This window comes from Pectinophora gossypiella, chromosome 14 (genome assembly GCF_024362695.1).
Source record: "Pectinophora gossypiella chromosome 14, ilPecGoss1.1, whole genome shotgun sequence".
In the NCBI taxonomy this organism is placed as follows: domain Eukaryota; kingdom Metazoa; phylum Arthropoda; class Insecta; order Lepidoptera; family Gelechiidae; genus Pectinophora; species Pectinophora gossypiella.
In genome coordinates this window covers 11,049,124-11,073,408 of record NC_065417.1, presented here as the reverse complement: position 1 = coordinate 11,073,408, position 24,285 = coordinate 11,049,124, and the positions used below count along the sequence as shown (strand labels likewise).

The following is a 24,285-nucleotide window of genomic DNA, read 5'->3' as shown; positions in this document are numbered from 1 at the left end:
CGGAATCTTTATTGTGTAAGGACTGTATATAATTTACTTAGCACCTGCATATTGCATGCTGTATGTGGCTTTAATTAGTCGACACGAATCTGTTTTAATTTAATTTTGCAACTGCAACCATCGTGTCATATGTATCTTTGCAGGGCTATTTTTAGTCATTGATCAATCTTGTTTAATGTGTAGCTACGACTTTTGTAAATAATGTTGCTTGCTTGATAAACTGGGAGCGAATATAAGAAACATAGATCGCGTTCAGCTTATCTACGTAAACAGGATTTTACAGTTTTCCCGATACCGACCCTGCCGGCGTGGTCGACGACTTCCCTCAACTAGCGCTTATCGCTATCGACCCGCTAGGGTCGATTAATTCTTCCAAATATTTATTTATAGAGCCGAGATTCGAGCCCAACTGGGCACCCTCAGGCCTTTTGTCTCAAATGTTGTACCGGGTGAGAGCCTTCAGCGCTCCCCATTTGTCCGGCCAAGTAGTTAATGCCATCTGCGGCAAATCTACAATAAGTCACGTCAAAAAAAAAGTATTTTAGAGTGTACCTAAAACTAGCGGTAGGTATATATACGATATAATGGCCGCTTTGACTTTTGTTCCACTCATCAAGTTCCGGATTAATTAATGACTACGTTAAAGGAGAAAATAACTGTATTTTATGTTCATACATCACGAATATATCCCAATTGGGGTAGCCAGAAGTAAATCCATCGCAAGATGAACTAAGTAACGTGACATGTGGTAAACCGTACCATAAAGTTTCGTATCAATTTATAACTATATTTATGGAGCAAATGAGGGACGTTCCAGGCTACATAACATAAACAGTCCGTATATTACGTCCCACTGCTGGGCACAGGCCTCCCCTCAATCAACCGGAGGGTGCATGGAGCATACTCCACCACGCTGCTCCATTGCGGGTTGGTGGAGGTATTTGGGATAATAGCCCGGCACCGGCGGCTTAGCGTCAGTCTTCGTTCCTCTAAAACAATATAGATGGCGCTGTACAGATTTTTCTTTGTTTAACCTTCTAATTTCATGGATAACAGACATATGCATCTTTAATCTTTGTTTTTGGGTATAAATGATGACCTTTTTTATTACACCCAGGCACAATTACATCTTCCACCCATTATTATTCTTTAAAAAATAAAGAGAAATCATATAGGCAGCAATATAATTCTACAGGGTGTAACGGAACGGGGGTATCAACCCGAAGTGTGCCTACTCTGTCACTATCTACAAATCACATGCGAGAGTATTGGCCGCCTAAATTCATATTTGCATTAGTTATGAGCAATTGAATTCCAGGTCTTCATGTAATAAATTCAAATTTGCACAACACTACGTAGCAATCAGCTGTTCAAGGTATTTAACTTTTGAGTGAACAGCTACCACCTCTTTTATTTATGCCTGCCCTAGTAAAGGGTAAACGTGCCAGTGATGGCCATATTAATCAATATTTTTTAAATTGTTTTGTTTCATCCTTGTGAGGCCAAGATTTCCAGACACAATAGTTAAAAAAACAATGGGCTTTGGTCCCGGTTACTGCTTACTGATGTAATAAGTAGTCGTTACATGAGCCATGTCAGGGGCATTTGGCGGCTCAATAATAACCCTCGCACCAGGATTGACGAGGTTGGTTATCCACCTCACAACCAATAGGATAGAACAAGATGTGAACATACATAAATCACGGCTTTATCCCTAATGGACCAGACAGAGCTACAAGTAATTACACATATCTAATATCACACTTACTGCGCTACTGAGGTGGGCAGAGTCACTTTGTTGTACAAGTTTTGTCCAAAAATGTAGTCGATTACCTACATTAATAGTTGATAAAGAAATGTACTTTACAATGCATCTCGTCTCCTTGTGTAGTATGCTTTATTTTATGATTACGTAATATCAGGCTCCCTTAACACCGTCATCCAGGTCAAATGGGCATCACGCTAGCGGCGAATGCGTTCATGGCTAGCTAGGTACGGGACAGTTTCATTAGAATACTTTCAGAGTTTTGCAGGCCCTAAACAACTACTACTACTCATACACAGTTACCACCAATCACTGACTAAGGTGTGCAAGTACTAACACCTCACTTTACAATGGATCAAAGGACACAGCGATTCAAGAGGTAACGACGCGGCGGACGAGTTGGCCAGAAGGGGAACGGGAGGTAACAGCCATCGGTCCGGAACCGATATTGCCGATCTCATTCGGACAGGTCCGCTCGCTGCTACGAACGAGAGCAGCCAACAAACACACCTTTTTTGACGTGACTTATCGAAGATTTGCCGCAAATGACATTAACTACTTGGCCGGACAAATGGGGAGCGCTGAAGGCTCTCACCCGGTACAACGTTTAAGACAACAGGCCTGAGGGTGCCCAGTTGGGCGCGAACCTCGGCTCAGGGCGTCGTCTGAGAGGAAAAATATTTGAAAGAATTAAACGACCCTAGTAAGTCGATAGCGATAAGCGCTGATTGAGGGAAGTCGTCGACCACGCCGGCGGTGTCGGTATCGGGGTCCTGAAATGTTTGTTGTCGCGAGCTGATTGGCTGATTCTATGGCTAGAGTAATCGGGTCGTCGGGATCGTATTACATACTTCGGACGCCGATGCTATTCAGTACCGTTCCTAAGCGGGATGTATTCGGAAGCCGCAACTACCAGGGGATTTGGTTGGTGCGGAGCAGAATCGAAAAAACTAATTTGAGCCATTGGGCAATGGTTGGCAGACTTAGGTCAATGTGCAGATTTTCATTGCGAAGGAACCACGAACGATTTTGTATTTCCTGTAGACGGTGGATTTGAGAGAGACTCGCGTGAGCGAAAACTACCCCTGCATAGGTCATGATCGGACGGATGCAAGTCGTGTAGATTCCTAAGGGATAATTTACTACGCTTGTTAAGGAGACAATGAACACGGCCCATTACAAACGTGGCGCGATCGCGCACACGTTTGATATGGGCCTTGAAAGTAAGACGTCTATCTAAGACTACGCCGAGATATTTGACTTGCTCCTCCCAAGGGATCGGCTTGCCAGACATCTTGATGACTTAAGTTGACAGCGTGACCGTGACGTATTATAATAGCCCTTTGAAAAGTACACCGCTGCACTTTTCTCCGGGTTTACCTTGATTCTCCATTTGCGAAACTACTTGCCCAAGGCATTGGCGCGTTGGAGAATTCCGGTCATCATAACTCGACCACGGCACGAAGAATAGATGGCTGTATCATCCGCAAATAAAGCTAGTTCGGTATTAGGGTATTTGGGAATGAACAAACACACCAGACTATGAACCACCGTAAATAAATGCAGGCAGGCTAAGATGGCACTACCCAACATCAATAGTTGTCTCTCCAAAAGAATTCTAAATGTGAAGAGGTCTCCACTAATACAGGTAACAGCTGCAGGTAGCAGGTGTAGCTGTGTGGTCACGGTGATATCAACAAACATCTGTTTACACTAGGTGTCACCGACAAGCCCCTGTGCAGAACCTGCATGGACGAGACAGCGGCCCATGTGCTACTGGAGTGTGAAGGAGCCGCCAACTACCGGGTCCGGCACCTTGGCCAGACGGGGTGCCTCCCTGAGGCGGCCGGCAACGTCAGAGGCTTGTTAGAATTCCTTGGGGATTTACAACATAGTAAAAGCAAAATAAATTTCTCAAGTACCGTTGTGACTGCCTACCCCTTAGTGATACGGGCGTGATATTATGTTAGTATGTTCTGATTACTTATGGCTCTGCCCACCCCATTAGGGATACGAGCAGCTGCAAGTGATTGTGTATCTTATTAACGAGACATTAATGTTACGTTTACAACATAGTAAAGACAAAATTAATTTCTCAAGTAAAGTACCTACCTAACATAACTATACTTTTACTATGACATGGTAAAAGTAATCTTAAAATAAGTACTTTCGTACAATACAATAATACTTTATTGCGTACAAGGAATTAAAAACACATAACAGTATTTTTTTAAATCTTTTTCTATCGTGTGGGTTGTGAGGTGGATTACCAACCTCATCAACCCTGGTGTCAGGGTAACTATTGAGCCGCCAGAGGCCCCTGACATGACTCATGTAATGACTACTTTCTTACATGAGTAAGTAGTCACCGGGACCAACCGTGCCTTCCGAAGCACGGAATTGCAAATTGCATTGGGACAGTTAATGGGATTTATACCCTGTACCAGGATGCCAGGGCTCGCGAATAGAAAAAGGCACGCTAGTGTTTCAAACTATCGATAGTTCAGTATCGATTATCGATCATAATCATTTTCAACTACGATTTTGATTGGTAGAAATAAAAAAATAACTTTTCAAAAAATCTAAATCCATGGACTTTTGAGTTATTGAAATTCAGTTTAGACAATCAGCCCACTCAAAATAACCATACTATCGGAGTGTAGCAATACTACTGACTGAGGGCAAAATTATCGATAGTTTGTTATTAATCCGCAACGATACTATCGATTGTATTGCACTTAGGTAATAAAATCGAAAATGTTCCCACTTTCCGAGTTATCAATAGTCTTGCTATCGATCGACTCTCGGTCGGGATAGATTATCGATAGTCATTTTTTGATCGGCAAGCCCTAGTGCACCCGAAATTCAAAATGGCGGTGCTGTTAAGGGAAAGTTATCATTAACCATGATAAAAAATATTATTTTTTTTTGTATTTTTTTTCCTTCCTAAATTGTAGTCGTGTATTGTCCAACAGTGAACAATAACATCACGCCTTTTTCCCATTGGAGTAGGCAGAGACTGCGGAATTTCACTTACCATTACACGCTCGTATCGCTACATGCCCGTACCAAACATACATACATAATATCACGCCTTTATCTCTTATGGGGCAGACAGAGCCACAAGTAATCATAACATAGGTACATAAATAATTATCATGCTCGTACCGCTAATGGGATGTTCTTGTGACTCTGCCCACCCCATTAGGGATACGGGCAGAGTGATAGTATGTCTTATTATTGACAGATTAATTTCGCCTTCTGCTATTGCGCGGGATATTTGCGAAGAAACGTGGCAATTCTGTGTTAGTGCCAGAGTGTGAGCGCGGGTGATCCTTATTAGATAAACGACTTTTTTACTTTTCTAGGTTCAAATAAAATACGTACCTACTTTCATAAAATACAATACATTCATTCATTCAAACAATACCATAAAAATATTTTATTGCGCACAAAGAAATAACATACCCTTAAGTACCAGGATACTAGCATTCGAAAGAGATAGAAACATGCACACGAAAGTAAACTGTCAAATTATTTGTCAGTGCTTGTTTACTATCTGTGGAGTGAAGTTCGAAATTTGGATTTGTTGTGATAACTGTGATCAGTGATAGTTCGAGGTGTCTTTGAGTAATGTAGGTTATTATGAAATGATGATGTGTGTGGGTGCCGGCGATGGCAACTTAAGTGAAGCACGGAACTTGTATCAGCGATTCATAGAAGGTAGACCAGCTGATAAAGCCAGGCAACTGCCTTCACTGCATTGCTTCAGGAAAATGGTCAATCGCCTACTGCATTTAACGGGCTCTTTCCACGCGTCATCCGAGACTGGCCGCTCGGCGACCCGTGATCCGGAGTTTGAAGAAGCCGTACTAGCCGTGCAGCCAACCCAAGGACTACCACGCGAACCTTACCACATGCAACGTACGCCTGAGCTAATTCCTGCTGATTATTTACCTCGTGTGGCATTCTGAGAATGGTACCGAGTTCAAGTGGAAAGCTCACCAGACTTTGCTTCGAAAGTGTTGTGGACAGATGAAGCGGCAGGTCTGTGCATCGAACGGGGATGACGACATTTCGAACCTTTCTTGTAAAACGTAAGTCTAATTATTAATTACCTACCTACTTACTCACACTTTCACACTTTTTTTTCCTATTTACTATTAAATTAAATACCTTACCTAAACAAGTAGGTAATTTTAACTTATTTTACACGTCATAAAATAATGTGAGAATAGTTGTCAAAGCAAAATGACTCCAATTATTAGATGCTTTAGTGTCATTCTTGTTTGTTGCAGTCGCCGACGTGCCGCCGACTCGGATTGTTCCAATCGGCCGCCGACTCCTTTTGACGTTGCCGCCAAAGCCGCCGCCGCCCGCTCGAATTTCGTACCTATCGCGGCCGTGCGAGCGCCACGAGTACCAGGCGACCAGGACGCGCTAGGAGATTTGTGTAGTGCCAATATTTGAGTGGATTAAGAACAGTGACCTCAATAGTGCTGTGCCGCGTTTTTTACATGCTGGAAATATTAAAATATTTTTTTAACTGAAATTGAAAAAAATATCAAAAGTGTTTTTTTTTTAATTGAAATTTTGCAGATAAGATCTACATAAGGTATAGTTTTGTCCCCTTTCGGCTTGATACCCCCCCTTCCGTTACACCCTGTATAAGTAATAATGTGATCCAAATATCAAGCAACAATTATTTTTATATAATATATATTGAGGCCATATTTATTAAAGGCGTTGCTACTTAAAAGGTAATGTCTTAAAGGTAAGACTTAAATTAGGCCTTTCTTAGCCGATGGCATTATACGAGTAGGAGGACGATTGGAAAATGCTAACTTGACTTTTGATCATAAACATCCTATGCTTATGACTAACAAAGATAGGATTACTGAACTACTTATTGATTTTATTTTTATATATGCTTCTGCCATTGCTGTACTTTATTATGTCAAAACGTCCTACATAGCATACCGCTAGGCTACCTGACATTGCAAGATTCATAAGATATTTTATACGTAATACTATGTCTTTTCAGTCACTAACGGTGACGAAATGCTCAATTGATTTCTTACACACTTTTTGTTCAGTTTAATCTAGTTATTGTGACCGAATCATAATAAAATCAAGATAATAGATTTATCGCAGCAGCGCGCAACATTACAAACGCAGTGTTGCATTTACAAAAAAGAATAAAAACTTTTTACTCTTTATTGTAGGCCTTTATAAACTTTCTTATCCATTCATTCAATTTATAAACAATTATTCACGCTTTCGTTTCAATAATATCATATTTGCTTTGAAATAAATTGAATGAAATTCGTGACATTTTCACATTTTTTATTGTATTAACCTATTGTTCAAGCAGGTAACTTAATCTGAAACTAGTGAAATGAGAGTAGCCCGGATCCGTACCTATTTGGACTTAAGTAAAGTCATGTTTTCTTGTTTTTCAACTAAGATACAGGTTTTTGGAAGTAGAAGTATTCTTCTTCTATCGTGTAGGTTGTGAGGTGGATCACTAACCTCATCAACCTCAGAGTTGATACCAGTATCAGGGATACCCCTGATGTGTGTGTATGGAACACGATATTCGTGCGTCACCTAACAGGGTCTACATAATATAAGCGTCGTGGTTCACGCCGCGACTTGTGCTGAGTGAGGCCCTTTTATCTCAGGACGTCCACCACCACTTTCTGATCATTTCGACAAACATCTGTCTTGCTTTTTTGTAATTGTTTGAGCGGAAATTTGATATGGTGTTGTTGTCTTTTTTTTGTGTGTGGCGCCCTTTTATAATAAACTATTTCTATTCTATATTCTAAAATTGGACCGATACACAGAAGATTAGCATGGCCCCTAAGCGAACAGCAAATTGTATGTTCTACTAGGTAGGTAACGTGGACGCTGACACAGAAAGACAGAAACAGACTCGAAGCCTTTGAAATGTGGTGTTGGTGGAGGATGGAAAGAATAAGTTGGACTGAAAGAGTTACTAATGAGGAAGTGCTAGTAAGAGTAAGGGAAAAGAGGTAAATATTGAGAGTTATTGAGGTCAGAAGAGGCAAGATGATTGGACACTTAATAAGACACGACAAGTTTAACCAAGAAGACCAAGAAGAGCTTTCATGGAACAGATTAAAGAGAAGGCGAACATCGTATCTTATAAGGAAATGAAGGAATTCGTCTTTGATAGACAAGAATGGAGAATGCTACACCGATAAGCGCGTGGCTCTTAAATTAGTGATGACTAGGTAGGTAAGGTACCCATCTCAAGCAGATATACACCTATTGTGCTGATAACTGAATGATGTCAGACTAGCTAACTATAGAGATTGTCGGTGTTTCTTATTAGCACTGACCTACGATTTCATTGTTGACTACGAAAATAGAATTTATCATTGCAGGAGTCGGCCTAAGAAATAAAATCTATGTAATACGTATGAGTAGCTAGATACATTTTTGTTGTTGAATATTATACGAAAATGAAAAGTGATAAATCTAACATCTACAATAATAATTATTATTACAAGGAGGTAAAATTGACATACCTACTCCTTTTTTCTATCACTAATAGAAGTCTTACTCTTCACACAGACTTAAACCTCGTTTTACACAGACACTACATTTTGACATTATCGTACACGCGCATCTGTGTGTGCTCAGACGCTGGTGGGGAGCGGAGAGTTGCCGTTCTATACGTAGTATTATTCCTTATTCTATGACACAGGACTCTAAGACGACGCCCTGTGCCCGGTTTGCACCCACCTGGGCACCCTCAGGCCTGTTGTCTTAAAATTGGTACTAGGTAAGAGCCCTCTGCGCTTTTGTCGGTCCAAATATTGGATGGATCATCAAAGACTACATTTATTTATTTATTCACAATTTACATAGTCATTACAGGCAATCCCAATTCAACTATGTAATGCAATTTTACTTAAATATTATAAACTCAAGAGTTTTACAACTAAGTCTGTGAATTTCGTTAACGAACACGTAAATAGATCGATGTCAGTATGGAGTACGGAGATAGCATTAATGGCATACATACATGCTCGCCAGTTTGAAGTACCTACTCTTATCATATCCTTAGCATTATCCCGTTTTCACAGGATCTGCTTACCTAACCTGAAGATTTAACAGCCGTTTTTTACAGAAGCGACTGCCTGTGTGACCTTCCAACTCGCGAAAGGAAAAAACCAGTCGAATACAGGTTAGGTCCCATACCTCCAAAAATGCTTTTCTCGGGTATGTGGGTTTCCTCACGATGTTTTCCTTCACCGCTGAGCACGTGATAGTCATTTACGATCTAAGCATGAATTTGAAAAATTGATAATCATTGGTTTAGGCCTGTGTTGGATTCGAACCTGCGACCTAAAAGTGAGAGGCAAGGGTTCTACCAACTGGGCTACCACGGCTCTAAGTACTGTTATATTTTATTTTATTTATTTATTTTATTTTATTTATTTTATTTTATTCATTTTATTTGGATTAAAAACAGGTAGGTATTTAATTATAATACTAATGTATTTTTAATGTGATTCAAGTGCAATAAAGAGTTTTTGTATTGTATTGTATTGTATTGTAGGTTGACTTTCGGTTACTTTTAAAACAATCCCAGGATAACAAGCAAGCAAAGATACATTCTATAACATGCAATTTAGGTCTCGCTTACATAACAAGTATTAAAACAATATGACTAACATACCGAAGATTATGACAATGGGTTATTGGATGAAAGTAAACCAACACAGTTATCCATGTACTTATTTGTTTTGTATACGTAATATGTTGCGTAAAACTGGGTTAATGTAACATAATCGGGTACTCAGATGAACGGAGGGTGATTATGTGTGATTTGCTAACTACATTGGGTAAGTCCATTAGGTCCAGTTTCCACTGACGCGGATATGAGCGGAGAAGAGCGGAGATGTATGGATTTGACCAATCACAGCGTTCGAGAGACCGAAAAACGAAGATGCTCTGTCACTCTCTCTCACGGTGATTGGTCGATTCCTGCACATCTCCGCTCCTCTCCGCCCAGCTCCGCGTCAATGGAAACGCAGCCTTACATACAGAAGATTCCAAATACCCCCCCAACCCAAATTCCTCCACCAACCTGCACTGGAGCAGCGTGGTGAAGTATGCTCCATACGGGGGTTATGCTACATCCAGTTGATTGACGTAGGTATATAGGCTGTTTATGTTGTTTAGATTCCAAATACTTAAGCAAGAGGCAGCGATGAGACATTGCAACATTGATTTACCACTACCGCAGATACAGCGCTTGATACAAAAATGCGGCGAAAACTTGGTGCTTGTTTAGCTATACATTCGTACACAGCACTGCCTCTGGTCCAGTAGTTGAGGGTCGGGTTCACGATCCAGAGGTCCCGAGTCGGGATATCGAATCCCGATAGGGGATATCACAAAAATCCATTGTGATTCTTACTTTGGTTAGGATATTGCAGGCTTATAACCTTCATTGACTTAAAGTAAGATGATCCATGCGTCGGAGGGCACGTTAAGCAGTTGGTTCGGGCCACTATTTACTTAAGTAGGTGTGTAGTAACGACTACATACCTACGTAATGACATGAACCTTCTCAGGGGCCTTCGGCGGCTCTGTAGTAATGAGGTCGCTCATTGATGTCACAACTCACACGAGAGAAGAACAATCAATCATTCCGTAACAAATTCACAATTATCTGTTTCAAAATTTAGGTTAAACTTTTCTCATACGTTTTCTAAGTCAAAAACAAGATAAAACGTCCGACTACGTCACTATGCCAACACCGCATCACGTAAACCACATTCTAAATGACAAATTGTATTTACACCTTAACTTTAAGAATGACAAAAGAGGTTACGAAAATAACTATAAAAGAAAAAAATTGCAAAAAAACTACATCGCAACAAAACGAGACTACTTGCTTTGTGTAAAGTAGAATGAGTATGCAAATTACTATTTGGTTGGCTGGAAGATGCTGGCGCAAAAAATATGCAAAAATAAAACTAAAAACGTTCAGATAAGATCGAGGCGAGTCCATTGTCAAAGATACTTTTTAGAAGTTTAGGCTTTGTATTGCCTAGGACGTAATGCAATAGCCTAGACCCCGACCCGAGGAGCGTAGTGGAAAAACAAATTTTCAAATGTGGGAGCGTGCTGGACGGGGGCGTATTGGAATGAGTGTCTAATGGACAGACCCGCTCTATTTGAAGAACAAAATAAACAAAAGACAAATGATTTGAAATAACGAAATAGGCAATATTATCTAGGTCGTGCTTGAAAGGGTGCAAGTTTAATAGGTAAGTAATATTACTTAATAGGTAAGTAATATTAGGGTGGTATTAATAAACCAATCGCAGCTTTGTGACGGTCAAGATCATGTCAATGTGACAGTTCTCATATAAAAACAAGGACTTGAGCATGATCTTGAGGGCAGTCTCAGCTGAGATTAGTTTATTAATACCACCCTTAGTGTACACTCATGAGCAATATAATGTACCTACTGTAGAACTTTGTCGCACTAACATATATTATTTGACATTTAGTGAGACTTACATTTCAATTTGTCAAAAAAGTTAATGTGTCATGGTACCAAAGTGTATACATATTAATGCTCGTGACCGTACTTACTTAGACATCTTGTATGTTAAGAGGGTACCGAGAAAGCAACATAATTGGCTAGTTTCCTAGGTTAAAGATAAATTACTTATGAAATTCTGATTGCTACATGAAGACAGATCTAAAGATGATAAAAAACGTTTCCTTTTTTCTATTTAAATGATGTATGCATATTTTAATAAAGGAAAATATAATGATAAGTGCGACATTTTGTCCCGTTTTTCTATGACATCTCAGCTTGCTATTTCATACAAATTTCAAAGTACTTAATTTCGTGTTTTAAAAAGTAACTGATTTGTTTAGTTGGAAATTAGCCTATTGTGTTGTTTTCGTCCCTAGCTGTCTTGTTATTACCATTAAAGCTTCAGTTATGAAATTTAGTAGGTAATAACAATTATAAAATGCATATTAATTACACCCAGGCACAATAAATACATCATCCACCCATTAGTATTCTGATCAAAATAAAGAGAAGCAATACAGGTAGCAACGTAATTCTATACATAATGTGATCCAAATATCAAACAACAATCATTTTTATAATATGCTTCTGCCATTACATTGTATTTTTGAATAATTATGTACCTTAGTCGTCGACAGCCTCCGTGGTCTAGTGGTTAGAGCGTTAGGCTCACGATCTGGAGGTCCGGGCTCGATTCCCGATGGGGACATTGTCGAAATCACTTTGTGAGACTGTCCTTTGTTTGGTAAGGACTTTTCAGGCTTGAATCACCTGATTGTCCGAAAAAGTAAGATGATTCCGTGCTTCGGAGGGCACGTTAAGCCGTTGGTCCCGGCTATTAGCCGTAAAAACACCTCCACCAACCCGCAGTGGAGCAGCGTGGTGGAGTATGCTCCATACCCCCTCCGGTTGATTGAGGGGAGGCCTGTGCCCAGCAGTGGGACGTATATAGGCAGTTTATGTTATGTACCTTAGTAATGAGAAAATAGGTAATTTTCATGTTAAAACTGTACAACGCCATCTACATTGTTTTTGGTGAACGTTGCCTGGAAAGTCCCCAATGGAAAATGTTGTCTATATTGAAATATAATCACTAATTGTACTAAACTAGTCGTTCTTTTTAAAAGCACTAAGGTGGGTCGTACTTAGTGATTATTTCTAAGTACATTATTATGAAGTACCTACATAAATAATCTTTATCCTCGTCATAATTATAAAATCAATTTCATGCTAAATAAAGCTTTCGTTAACGATACGATACTTAGATAAACGCCTGGCAAGATTACTCGAGCAATATCATCCTTCTGAATAGACCCTAAAGCAGGTTTCCAATCATGCATAAATTAATTAGTGAATATAATAAAAAAGCTATCAAATCTAAATACCTAGCTGCGGACCAAAAAATCACTTAAAATTAGTCCAACATTAAATAAAAAACAAATTAGCGAGCGATGCCACTACCGGATTCAATTCAGACGTCAAAAAAGCAGGCTTTTTGTTTAAAAGCCTAAGCACAACTTGATTTCAGAGTAGTAATTTCTTCTTAGACCATTTAATCGTGGCCTTTCACTTAGCACACTATAAGTAAGCACTTCTTTAAAGACAGCTCCTTAATCTAAAAGGTCTAGTTATGTTGGTTGTTATTGACCGATGAAAGGCATAATCGTTCGATTGGGAATAAAACAAGTGAAATATTTTTGTCGTTATGTAAGCGAGATACTCAATCTGACTAGAGCGGTGAATGGCAATGCACCATTGCCTCTGGGCACGTTTCCATTTTGTTACGTCAACAGTTGTAACAGTACCGACACCTTATAAGAAAACTCTTACAATATACGAACCTAGTTATTATAAAATTATTATAGGTCCCTTTATCAAGGGTAGTAAGCATGTAATTATAACGGAAAATATTAAGTGTGGCGATTTTTCTTTTATCAACAAAACGCTAAATCCTTTTGAGACAAAATATACAAACCATATTCGGGTAGCTTACGGTTAAGTTCATTTCATTTTGGCAAGAACTTTTTTATTTTAACTACTCCGATGTTCTAATAAAGTCATCGTTTTCTAATAAAAGAGCAATTAAGAGCTATCATATTGCTTTAGGTATACTTAATACATAAGTACTTATCCGTTGTCAAATTGTCCAATTTTAATAGGGTTGTCTTTGGAATCCTAGAATCAATGATGTCTTTTCGTTTAATTCTGATGAATTTCGTTCCTTTTCCTTTCTAGCACATTTAAAAATGATAGATAGATAAATTCCGAAGATAATTATCACAACACATCGTAATTTCGTGACGTACAATGGAAACGCACATCGACGTCCGTCCGTCTGCCGCCAGGTGGCGGATGCGGCGATCAGTTACAGCTGCCGAGCCTATCAACTGTTACGATCGACCTGAATACAACGCTGTATTTAGTGTTTATCTTGCATTTTGTACAAGTACTTCAAAGTTTGGCCGGTGAACGCGGCTACTCAACGAAGATTTTTGGTATTCGAGGTAAAAATCGGTCACCATTTGGGGCGTAGGGGCGTAGGCGGGTGTATTCTGCCATGATATTTGGAGGACCATTTTACCTACTAGATAAGTAAATTCCTTCCCGTCCCCAGATGCGGTGGTATTCAAATTTAATTATATTTAATTTTGTTCTTCCTCCTAAGTAATGTAAATCATTTTCGATTGATGCGCCCAATCAAGGCCCTATTAAGTATTATCGTGAAATAATCCAAAAATAATGTTCATTAAGAATGTTCAGTTTCATTAAATAAGTTGCGTTACCAAGCTGATAACGGGTGTGGTAACCCTTTAAATTGAAGGGAAGAGAGGAAGGAGTAGACCTAGGATAACATTTATGAAATAAATAAAAGAGAAGGTGCAGGTCGTGTCGTATCGGGAGGTGAAGGTTTTGGCGGGAAGAAGAGAGGAATGGCGATTACTCCACCGACAAGAGCGCAGCTCTTAAACAGAGAGAGAGAGAGAGAGAACCCTTTAACCCTTTATACGACTGCATACATTTTCTTAATGGTGCCACTACGTTGACCTAGTGAGATAGGGCTCTAAGAGTAAACGTGTAAGAATGTTCATTGATACCAGAGACACGCTAAAATTAGTACATTTCGCTCTTAAGAAAGCATTTCATTTAGCACTTAATTATGTTGCAAAACTTAGTTCATTGCTCCCAATGGTGGTTTGATTAAAATAGAGGTTTGCGTAGATGAAATTTAAAAAAAAAAATCAAATCTTTTTTTTGACGTGACTTATTGTAGATTTGCCGCAGATGGCATTAACTACTTGGCCGGACAAATGGGGAGCGCTGAAGGCTCTCACCTGGTACAACGTTTAAGACAACAGGCCTGAGGGTGCCCAGTTGGGCGCGAACTTCGGCTCAGGGCGTCGACCCTATCGGGTCGATAGCGATAAGCACTGATTGAGGGAAGTCGACCACGCCGGCGGGGTCAATAATCAAATCAAACACATTAAGATATGTAAAATGTGATGGCTTCACCTGCCACACGCCTGTGTTTTAATCTAAAATAAAATATAAAAAATCATCTATGCGCTTTTCTTTTATAGCGATGCTAATGGATAACCATTTGGGCAATATCGAAAGTCTATAAATAGCAAATAATCGGATTAATATTAGCAATTCATATTAATTGCTAATAATAATAAGTTAAAAAACCTGTTTGAAAGATGATGCGTTTACGTAAATAGACAGCTGTTTATATAAAAAAAAGTCTTTGACCACAGTATGGGGAAAATCATTGTTACGTTAAGTACGATTTTATCTTCCTAATGTCGTTTTCAGCGAAGTTTATGATAACGCGAACTATACGACTCTGAAGGCGGTCAATCAAACACTTTAGTTCCAATTCCGACCCCGCTGGCGTGGTTGACGATTCGTATCCAGCGCTTATCGCTATCGGTTTACTAGGGTTCAGTCTTGAGCTAAGGTTCGCACCCACCTGGGCACCCTCAGGCCTGTTGTCTTCATTTTTGTTCTGCGTGAGAGCTCTCAGCGCTCCTCATTATTTGGACCAATGACATTTGAGGCAAACGTACAATGAACCACGCAAAAAATACTCCCGGGTAATAGTTTATCACATTAAACAATCCTTATGACATAGAATAAGGAATAATACTACGTGTAGAACGGCAACTCTCTGCTCCCCACCAGCGTCGGAGCAAGGTTTACCTCACCCCCCCCTCGAACGTAGTTTAGACTTACGTCACACACAGAGCTGCGCGCGTACGAAACGTCAGTGTGTGTTGTCTGTGTAAAACGAGGTTGTTTATATGAAATGTCCGAGTTGTGCTTATGATCCCTCAGCCAACTACTAAAACATGTCTCTCTTGATAAGAAGTCAATTATGAATCATTCAATTTCTTGTCACCTGTATCATTTCACGCATGTTTGTACAGCTTCTTCTTCTTATCGTGTGGGTTGTGAGGTGGAATACTAGCCTCATCAACCCTGGTGTCAGGGTTACTATTGAGCCGCCAAAGGCCCCTGACATGGCTCATGTAACGACTACTTACTTACATCAGTAAGTAGTAACCGGGACCAACGGCTTAACGTGCCTTCCAAAGCACGGATCATCTTACTTTCGGACAATCAGGTGATCAGCCTGTAATGTCCTAACCAAACTAGGGATCACAAAGTGAATTTTGTGATATATTTCCCCACCGGGATTCGAACCCGGGGCCTCCGGATCGTGAGTCCAACGCTCAACCACTGGACCACAGAGGCCGTTGTACAGCTGATTCCAAAAGTTCTTTAACACTTGCAAGGACAGAACGTCTAATGACGTTCCGATTCCAAGGTGTCATACTATCTATTATGAACCCATGGTTTCTGCCCGTGAAAGGGTTAATGTTATATTTAAATGAGCCATGCACCATGACACCTTTGCATTGCAGATAGCTTATCTTACCACGAATAGGGGCTCGTAATGCCATAGGTTTTTTATTTGTTCTACAGAAGCTAGACATGTTACCTGTGTAGTATAACCGCAGTTGATGTCAATGACTTGAAACTGTAGCAACTATGTGACAAAATACTAGACAAAGAGGTGTGTAAGGATGCAAATGGAATTCCGTAGTCTCTGCTTACTCCTGTATGTATGTATGTACTAGATATCCGGCCAAATAGTTAATGCCATTTGCGGCAAATCTACAATAAGTCACGTCAAAAAAAAATGTACTCGATATAACACTTTATCATCATCTCCCTAGCATTATCCCGCTTTTCACAGGGTCCGCTTAACTAACCTGAAGATTATTTTGACAGGTCCGGTTTTTTACAGAAGCGACTGCCTGTCTGACCTTTCAACCCGCGAAGAGAAACCCCAGCCCAATACAGGTTAGGTCACATACCTCCGAATGCATTTCTCGGGAACATTCCCGAGAACATTCCCAGGGGTTTCCGCACGATGTTTTCCTTCACCGCTGAGCACGTGATAAATCATTTATGATCCGAACATGAATTCGAAAATAAATTCGACAATCATCGTTTTAGGCATGTGCTGGATTCGAAACTGCAACCTCAAAGTTAGAGGCAAGCGTTCTACAAACTGGGCTACCACGGGTCCACACAAAAACACTTAATCGTTTGTTTCAATTTCAAAAGTGGTTCACCGACTTGCTTCTCAAATGGGGAGCGTGGGTTCGAACCGGACTCGCACCAATCTTCTTCTATCGTGTGGGTTATGAGGTGGATTACCAAACTCATCAACCCTGGTGTCAGGGTTACCACCAACTGGCACCAATGAGTTATTAAGTTATCATAAGTGCAGTTTTCACTAACACAGTTCGCTTGACTATTTTAGATGGCAATACATCATCATCATCATCATGATTTATTATCTATCATGATGGTCTGACAGAAAGCCCTGTGAGGTGTGTGTACGTAGTTCATCTAGCGATGGATGTACCTCTGACTACCCGAATCGGGATAAAACTATGAGCTTATGTAAATGCGCAACAAATGTAATCACAGCAACAATCATTTTTCAAATTAACTGGCTGTGACTATTTCTTCCAGATTTATGCCAAGGTCACAGCATTCTAGTGCTGGTTCACGTTATTCCAGTTTCTAGTTTCAACCGTTCGACTGGAAAGCTACTGGAAGAATACAACCCAGGCATAAGATTTAATTGTCATCCCTGTCTAGGCATGAAAAAAACAACTTTTGGTGTTCCAAATTCGAATGCGCATATTTCTAAAATCCCATAATAGGTAGCTCTCTACTGCACTAGACTTTACATTATGTAAACATCGTTTGCGTGACCAATCCGCTAGAAGGGCCCATGTATCTCCGCGTTTTGTTTATTGCCTGTAATAGGGCTGTCTTCTGCTATTTTCTATTTTTGTCATTTTCATACTCAATAATAATAGAATGGAATGAAATACAATAGAATAGAAAAGTTTTATTAGGGAAAATATGATAGTCAATAAACTCGTTTAACGTGTATTAATTTTTACTTAAATAATGAAATATATATTTTTATTTTTGTTGTATTTATTTGTTTTTTTTTTATGTTAGTATTTTATAATTTTATACAAGTTTAAGTTATTTAACAGCCAAGCAAAGTTTAATCTAATTATTTGAAAATTGGATTCAATTTCGCTTGCCTGTCAAATACTTATTAAGTACCTGTACAGTCATGAGCAATATCATGTACCCACTTTAGAACCTTGTCGCACTATCATATTTGACATATAATGAGACTTACAGTTTAATTTGTCAAAAAAGTTAATTTGACATGGTTTCAAAGTGAATACATATTAGTACTCGTGACCGCTTGTATAATATTTTTTATTGGAAAGGTGTTTAAAAAAAATGATTATCAGCCCTAGCTTATCACGACACGAATATAACATGGTTTTGCATGTGGTTTTATTCGACGTTAGAATTACAAAACTCTCTTAATGTCTCTATAACGCTCGTTATATCTGTTCTACTAAAAGATAATTATTTCCAAGTGAAATAAACAGTTGAGGTTAGTAGTTACAGCATAATCATGTGTGTTAGAACATATTTGTATCATTGCTACGATGATATTAAGGTCTTAATGGTGCTAATTCCTGTAAATACCATCTAATTTTATTTTAAGTTATATACGCCATTTTCTTATCCGCCGAAAAGGAAAGGGACGGGTAATCGACAAGCATAAAATTGACGTGTGTTACATAAAATTTAAGGAACACACGTCAATTTAATATAAGCACAAATCTAAAACAACCGTCTAAAAATGTTACATTGGCCAATAACCCGACAGAATTAAGTTGACAGCACACTTCAAACGGTTTGCATACCAGCGAGATACCTTTTTGATTCGCCCGGGTTATTCATTCATTTACTCATTCTTCCTAAAATTAAGAGCTGGCAATCATCCGTCCCTTTCCTTTTCGGCGGATAAGAAAATGACAGGTATAACTTAAAGTAAAATTAGGAGGTGTCTGCAGGAATCGGGGCCATTGTCTATATGTTATGTGGAGACCTACTTTTTACATATCCTGATAATAGCAATGACGTTAATTAAATTAACATTATTACATATCTTCTTCTTCTATCGTGTGGGTAGTGAGGTGGAGTACCAACCTCATTAACCCTGGTGTCAGGGTTACTATTGAGCCGCCAAAGGCCCCTGACATGGCTCATGTAACGACTACTTACTTACATCAGTAAGTAGTAAACGCGACCAACGGCTTAACGTGCCTTCCGAAGCACGGATCGTCTTACTTTCGGACAATCTGGTGATCAGCCAGTAATGTCCTAACCAAACTAGGGATCACAAAGTTATTTTTGTGATATGTCCCCACCGGGAGCCGAACCCGGGACCTCCGGATCATGAGCCCAACGCTCAACCACTGGACCACAGAGGTCGTTATTATACGTTATTGAATAATATAATAATTGTAGGTAACAGCAGAGACGTCATATTACGTCTTTAGTCACGGCGTTATAAAATTATCGTTGACCCAGTCAAATATTTTTATATTTTTTTAAAGAACGTCTAGGGCCCTGTGCCGAGGTTTTTCTTGCAGCTTCTTTTCCCCGGCTATACAGGTTGTGAGAAGCTGCAGTAGTTTTAGGCGGATGAGACGTTCGTTATGTAAAAATTGACGATTCAAAGTGTAACTATGTTACCTACTGAATAAAGATATTTTTTAATTTGAATACCCCATTCATTTAATTTCGTACAAAATGTCATGTTTGGAACAAAAGCCGTAAGCAGTTGCCTTTCTTGCTCTTTGTTGTGCAATATTTCTAAATTATAATAAAGTGCTTGCCATGTATGTATATGTATACAAAATGGAAAAGGAAAACGAGCTACAGTATAATTCTTTAAAACAGAAAAAGAAATTTGAAATTGAAAATGCTCTCAGATTCAGAAGTATAGTAATGTGCTTTCAGCTTAACTACTGCCTCCGTGGTCCAGTGGTTGAGCGTTGGGCTCACGATCCGGAGGTCCTGGGTTCGATTCCCGGTGAGGACATATCACAAAAATTACTTTATGGTCCCTAGTTTGGTTAGGAAATTACAGGCTAATCACCTGATTGTCCGAAAGTAAAACGATCCGTGCTTCGGAAGGCACGTTATGTCGTTATTCCTGGTTACTACTGACTCATGATAGTACGCAGTCGTTATATGAGTCATGTCAGGGGCCTTTGGCGGCTCAATAGTAACCCTGAGACCAGGGTTGATGAGGTTGGTAATTCAACTCACAACCCACAAGATAGAAGAAGAAGCTTAAGTACAATAAATTGTTTAAAGTACTTACCAACGGATTTTCAATCCATCTCATGCTTCGTAAAAACATAAATGATAAATGTCAATCAACAAGCGTCATTACGGGTTCTTCGTTTATATAAGAAAATATGAGTAAAGGAATGCTGTTATGTATGTATGGAAATGCTTTCCTATAAGCAATGACATTAGAATAAGACGATTGCCTACTTATTTATAATGTAAGCATGATCGTAGTGGGCATCTTGGCGCCTAGCTATCATTCTGTAAACTGTTTTAATTTAACAAAGGACTTTCAATTACTATGGGATTTAACGTCAAAATTACTTATTTTCTCATTACTCGGGTACATAATTATTTAAATATACAATGTGATGGCAGAAGCATTATATAAATAAAATTGTTGCTTGCTATTTGAATGACACTTACTTCTCTTTATTTGATCAGAATAATAATGGGTGGACGATGTAATTGTGTCTGGGTAAACCTTTAAAAAGAGTCATCATTTATACCTAAAAACAAAGATAAAAGATGCATAAGTATTTTATGTCTGTTTTCCATGTAATTAGAAGGTTAAAGGAAATTCTTTACAGCGCCATCTACATTGTTTTGAGAAACGTAGCCTGAGAAGTCCCTTATAGGGTCAGTTAGAGGCACATCCGTCCCACGATGAATCCTATTTCGTATCACCATGGATCTCAGGATATGTGCCCGGTTAATGGCAATAGGCTTGCTCCCTATTACATGGGACTTATACATAGCTGTCGAGGAGTCGCTGTGTATCTTATACACTTCTGTGGGTATCTTATACACTTCTGTGGGTATATAGGCGTGGTGCTATGTTATGTTATATTACTCTTTGGCTAATGAGGAAAGGGTTGCAAGTTGCATCTATTGCTAGGACGTGTATACTTATAGGTTGTTTATGCATTGGAAAGTATTTCCATACATACATAACAACATTCCTTCACAGCTTGTTTACATAAACAGAGACAGTGTTGAGCAGTGTAATATATATTATATAAATAGCTATTTAAATAACAACTAGTGGAAGTCTGAGATGGGGTATAATTTCGCATGCAATCTGGTACGTAATATCCGCTGAGTCCTACTTCATCTTAGAAATAAAATGGGGGAAATTTCCAGCACTATTAGCTACTGAAATAGGAAGTATTTTGTGATGTGGAAGTCGGAACATAATGTATGTTTTCCACGTCATCGTAATCTATGATACTTCATTTTATTATTTTCATCGTATGTAACATAAACATGATGATATCTTTAGTGTAATAGTTAGAATTCTCGACTGTCAAACTAGAGGCTCCGCGTTCGATTCCCGGTGGAGTCAATTTAGAAAATTAACTTTTTGTTATTCCTAGTACTACACTAATACTCCGTAGCTCAGTCTCACCATTAATACTCCATACAAAAATCTCACAGGACCACAGTAGCCCTGCAAATACATCCTAATTTTATTTTAAGTTATACCTGTCATTTTCTTAAATGGTAATCGACAGGCATAAAATTTATGAAACACACGTCAATTTTAGGTAGAAATTTAAAAAAACTTTCGAAAATTTTATATTGGCCAATGACCGACAGAATTAAGTTGACAGCACACGTCAAACGGGTTGCATATGAACTAGATGCTTATTTTAATCGGCCGGGTTATTCATACATTTTGATTAACTGTCGATCATCCGTCTCTTTCCTTTTCCGAGGATAAGAAAATGACAGGTATAACTTAAAGTAAAATTAGGATGTGTCTGCAGGAATCGGGGCCATTGGCTATCTATATATTAATTTATCCCCATACAAAAGACATCAACGAGTAACCTCAATTCGAGCGTTAATGAAAACCCAATAATATACTGTTCCGTGGCGCGTCGTTTTCTGTTATGTACGTGTCATTTGACGCAGTTCGAAAGATTTCATCACCATTTCACCATTATGCTAATATATTGATCGTGATAGAAAATAAAACTGTTGTAATAAGCATTATATTGTATGATCTGCTTGATCACGTTTCTATACATAGTGAATGCGGGTTGTCGAGATATGCGAGTTGAAAATCTACTTCTTTTAGTTTAACAAAGTAACATAACAAAGAAACTCGCCTGTACCCTCTAAGGGCTAGGCAGGGTGTGTATAGCATATGTTTAAGTCCTATGTAATTAGGGGCGAGTTCCTATTGAGCATTTTCGTTATTTATTTATTTATTTATTTATTTATTTAGGTACACATACAGCAATACATATTAAACTTTTACAGACAACATTATAAGTAGAAAGAAATACTTGGTATATATGTTTGCCAATTACATGCGTACACAGCATTCACCGTAAATGGAAACAAACAAACTATATTAATACTATATGTATTCCCTGGTACCTACTTATCTACTTATTTAACAAAATGTATAAAAATACTTGAATATAGTAAAATGAGCACTACAAACGGTTTAAGTGCTTCCTATAGGTAAATAAAAAGGAACTATGTAGGTATGGTTAAGGTGTAGTGGTTAAGATGTTTTTTCTGAGTATCGAAATTTTATTTTGGAGTTTTCCGAGTTTAGTCATTCGTTAGTCATTATAATTAAAAAGTTTGTCTCAAAAGAAAAAAATAACATAATATAAACTCACGGCTATATTCCCGATTGGGGTAGTTAGAGATCCATTCATCGCAAGATGAGCTATGTACCACCAAATATCATTAGAAGACCTAAGTATTATTCCATTAAAACCTTTGTTCGAATCTGAATAGCGTTTTCAGTAAACATTTTTAAACAGTTGCTATGCAACAAGATACTTGTATTCTGCAAGGAAGGCTTTGGTTGCGAAACGGGCGCTCGGCGAAGGTGAAGGTAGGGGCAAGCCGCCAGTCGCCAGTCGCTCGAGAGAGAGAGGCCGAGACGGACGCATGCGCCGACACGAACTTACGACAAACAACCGCCGCGCGCGCAACTAACAGTGCACCTAAAGCACTAACCAAAAATTTCAGTGCTGTGAAGTGAGTGAGAAGAGACCAAAAACAGTGCAGTGAAAAAACAGTTTCGAGATTTTCGAGAACCAGTGTCGAGATTGTGAGATTTTTTCTCGTTATTTGACACACATATGACGTGAATAACGGTGTACGATCCGACGGTCGATCGACTCGCTAAAATCGAAAAAAGTGTTAGTGTTTTACAACAGTGTGCCAGAATTTTAACGGACTTGCCTAAGCACAGGTAAGAACGGATGTTTACAGTTATGCTTATTGTATAATCCGGTGAAAGCCCCACTTGAGGCTGATTTGATTATCGGAAACTGCCTAATAGGAATATAAAACTTTATGAAGAAGCCTTTTTACAATTTCCTTATCCGTTTTTGGTTTCCCTTATATAGGTACCTACCAGTCTACTTGGAATCGAGTACTTACTGTTTTTAGATTTTGTAGTTATAACATTATTAAATTATTATGCAGGTTTTGAGCATCAAAACAACGCAAGTATGTTAAACCTACAGACTACTAGGCGAAACCACTTTTGACAAGTAAAAAAACTGATTAATGATATTCTTTAATCGATTTATTGACTGTTTAACATACACGGCGATATTTATCAGAGAAACTTAATTTAGAACTAGTTTGAAAAACTTGCTGAATATTCAAAAATGTAATGAATATTGAGGGAAAAGTTTTTTGCTGCGTCTCGACGCTTGTCCGTAAGGGAAAACCGCGAACGCGCGAGTTTGCGTTTGGAATATACAATAGTTTTGGTGAAAAGGAGGTAGGTAGGTACTCGACGCATCTGGGTTCGGTTGTCGTGTCTCGCCTTCTGTTTAGAATAAATTTCCTTTTGAAATGAGGTTTGTTGATCAATAGAGCCGGGTTCGTTCACAGACATAGACTTTCTTACAAAACTAAAAACAAGTTTTCTAAAGGTCGTTTTTTGTGCAGTCTCTTTGGAGACCTAGCGCCATACAAGACTATTTTTATTGCTTTAACTAAAACATCATTGATTATTTTTGTATACAATTAAATCCTAGTCCGTCTATCAATAAAGTTTAAAGGAGTTAACAAAAAAATTTACTTAGGTACATCACAATTTGTAGTTATGTACTAAGTTTAGTACCAATGGGTAACTATACAGTTCATCATTTTTATTGAATACTAACACCATAACTATAAA

General features: G+C 38.8%; 2 protein-coding genes across 2 annotated transcripts in view; both read left to right on the top strand.

Annotated features, from left to right (window-relative positions):
- Positions 1–24,285, top strand: part of LOC126372820 (brain protein I3-like) — a 503,203-nt gene that overhangs the window by 365,664 nt on the left and 113,254 nt on the right. The window lies entirely within an intron of this gene.
- LOC126372720 (uncharacterized) overlaps positions 23,024–24,285 on the top strand; it is a 209,089-nt gene continuing 207,827 nt past the window's right edge. Inside the window, exon 1 of the mRNA XM_050018575.1 lies at positions 23,024–23,343. The gene's annotated coding sequence lies outside the window, so the exon portion shown is untranslated. The remainder of the gene's footprint in view (positions 23,344–24,285) is intronic.